Raw genomic sequence first — 3,341 nt, 5'->3', positions numbered from 1 at the left:
CTCCTCCCCTTTCCCCTCCCACCATCTGTGCTGGGGATTGGACCTAGGGCCCCCCATATGCCAGGCAAACACTGTACCACTGCACTGCATCCTCAGCCCTGTCAAATGTCATTTTGAGACAGGACTTAGCTAAATTACTCAGGCCGGCCTTGGACTCAAAAGCCTCCTACCTCAGTGTCCCCAGTAGCTGGGATTTCAGGTGTGTGCCACCATGCCCAGTGCAAGAGAGGACTTTATTTTGGTGACTTACTTCTGACTCCTGTCTTCCTTGTAGTCTACTGCCAGGGGATCCTAGCTGGGGCCAGGCATTTTGGACCTGCTCTCTTTCCCTGAGCTTGGGGGCAGGAGATCCTACAAAGACACAGAGACCCACCATCCACCTCAGCAGCAGAAGCCAAGGGAACCTCAGCTGGGCTACTTGCAGGGCCTGGCCCAGGGAAAATGGCTCTTCAAAGCAGAGTCTGGGATGGGGGATTCCAGAAGTTTCTACTCACAATTAAACATCAGAGCAACACTCCTTTAGCTGTCTGGTGACCTAGGTCCATTTTCTGGTGCTGTAGTGACCATGTTCAAGGCTGGCTAATTTAGAAAAGAAGGCTGTTTAGTTAGCTCACAGGTCTGGAGACCCACAAGCTTGACGCTGATCCACACGGAGCCTGTTACGGTTTGTGTGCAGGTGTCCCCCTAACGCCTTCTGCGGTCATGGGGTTGCTTCCGGAGTTTGTGATTAATTCATGATCCAGTGCTGGGATTATAGGTGTGAACACTACCCATAATCCCGCACTGTGGCGGGCAATATGCATTACAGTGTAAGGAGGGAGAGAGGCCTGTGAACTGCATGACCCCTGCCCCTCCCTTTGCTCTTTGCTGATTTCCGCCGCCGTGAACTGCTGCCCTCTGCCATGTGTCACTCTGCCTTGGAGCCAGCTGAGTATGAACTGAAACCTCCACTACCTATGAGCTAAATCAACCTTTCCTTCCTTCATTTTGGATGTCGGGTATTTGTCCCAAGAATGAGAGAAGAGAAATTGAGAAAGAGTCCCTTCGGGGGCCACATGTGGCATCAATCCACAGTGAAGAGGGGAAGGGGCTTGGCCACAGGCAGAAGGGACTGAGTCCACACAGCTGTCTTGTTTTATAGTAACCTTAGTCACCGCCATCTGGCTTTACAAGACCTAATTCCTTCCAACCAGACTTAATCCAGAGTCACGAGATCTAACCTAGTCTCCTGAGAAAGCCACCAACCCAGTACCCCCAGCCTCTAACCACCCCTCAGGCTCTGCCTCCTGAGGCTGCTGCACTGAGGAATAAAACTGAGTTGTGTTGGCCCAACCACATGCCAAACCATGACATAGTGTGTTCATTCAACACACCCAAGGATTTGGTGTCTGCTACATGCCTGGCCTGGCTCAGGAGCTGGGGATCCTGCCAGATACTGTCTCTGTCTTCACGCAGCAACTTGGGGGGCTTGTTAGCTCCAGGTGGGTAAACTGGGGCTTGGGGAGAGATGGGAGCCAATCAACATGTGGTGATACAGCAAGGGCAGAGAAGATGGAGCGAGAGTGAGGGTTTCTTACTGTTGGGCGAGCTTGTGTTTGATCGGTGACCACTTTACTGAGACTCGTGAGGCCACCGCAGAGACGCTGGTCAAAGATGGGCCATAGGCGGGGAGGGCCCGAGGATGCTGGGGAGTAGGTGTGTTTTCTCATGCTTTTTATTTTGGAAGAGTTTTAGCTTTATAGAAAAATTATTGATACAGCACAGAGTGTTCCCCCAAATTCTACATCCGATTTCTCTTCTAATGAACATCTTACCTCAGCAAGGCCCGCCTTTTGCTATTAGCAAACCAGGTGGCTGCAATGCCGGGAGCTGATGCCCACCCTTGTTCAGAGTTCTTTACTTTTTTTTTTTTTAAACCTAATGTTCTTTCTCTGTTCTCACAACCCTAGAGGGTCCGCAGATCCTGTTTGATGACCTGGCTGGATCTGAGGACTTCCGGTGGGGTGTTTTATCTTCTGTATTTTTTTTTTTTTTTTTTTGGTAAGGAGAGAGAGAGAGAGAAGCAAGCAGTAGCATACAAGAGACTCCTGCTTGTCTGGAGTTCGCCAGTCAGGAGGAGAGCATGGCAGATGTCACTGCAGAGAGAACACAGGGACAGACATGGGGGAGGCGCACACCACACCGTCTGCACCACACAACGGGGGAGGCCAGAGAGAAAGTGCTGGCTGAAAGCAGGGTCCACCCCACTGCCACCAGGGCCTACACCCAGGCACTGCCCCTCTGCCAGGCCCTGTGTAGCCATCCCCGGCTCTGCCTGCTTTCTGCAGCAGCTCTGGAGCCCTCTTTCCCAGGTGTCTTACGAGGTGTGATCGAAAATACAGCGGGTGCTGCTGCCAAGGGTCACCCCCAGGAAAGGCAGCTCATAAATGCACGACGCCACGTCCACCTTAGTCTCCTGGTCTGGCACTGTGCCACTTCTGGCTCCTACCCAGAGTCCAAAGGACCATGAAAAGACATTTAGGAAAGAGGACAGAAAAGATACAGGTAAAGGTGAGAATGGGTGGTTTTGTTTACTGCGAGGAAGTTGATTTCCTTTAGGAGAGGCCAGAATGGTGCAGCACGAGGCACTACGGAGGCGTAGGGGTGGACAGGTACTGATTCTGAACCCCCCGCCCCCATGAAGCCAGGCCTCCCAGGCCTCCCAGAGCGGCCCCTTGAGAGCTCGGGACCAGGACAGCCATAGCTCAAGTGTTGGCTCCGAAGTGACTGGCTCTGGTGTTCGTGCCAGAAATCCTGTTTCGAGCCCCTTTGGCTGCATAAAGGGGCTCAAGGCTGGCGGGCTTCCTGGGGAAGGTGCCAGTGCCAAATGGAGCTGGCGCTGGGCCAGGGGTTCTGGGAACCCTTGCTGGGGAGTTACTGGCCCTGGGGGTGGACTCATGCGTGGGGAGGGGATGCACCACCACCAGTGAACAATACCTGGACTTTCTCATCTATAAAAATACCCAGGAAACTTCCTTTCCAGCCCCCGGAAGAGACGGTCCGGTTGAAGGGTACCTAGGAGGGCTTGGCAGCCTTGATGCTGAGCCTGGAGGCCATCTAGAGGTTCAGGGGGCTTCCTGTATGACGCAGGCGAGGTAGCCTTCAACAAGAGCGCAGCTGGGGCGCCACGCCAGGCGTGGCCTGTGGTGGACAGAGGATCAGAGGGGGACAGTGGTGGCTCAGAATCCCTGACTTGCCATCCTATGACCCTCAGGTCATAGGATGACAGCCTGGGTGTGGCCCCTGCTCTAAGGAAAATGGATGGAGCAATGGGACAGCCGGCTGGCTTCCAGGAGGAGCCC

Source organism: Octodon degus, unplaced genomic scaffold (assembly GCF_000260255.1).
Source record: "Octodon degus isolate 3935 unplaced genomic scaffold, OctDeg1.0 scaffold00239, whole genome shotgun sequence".
Lineage (NCBI taxonomy): Eukaryota > Metazoa > Chordata > Mammalia > Rodentia > Octodontidae > Octodon > Octodon degus.
The sequence above is the reverse complement of the archived record's forward strand: the minus strand, read 5'-3'. Positions refer to the sequence as shown.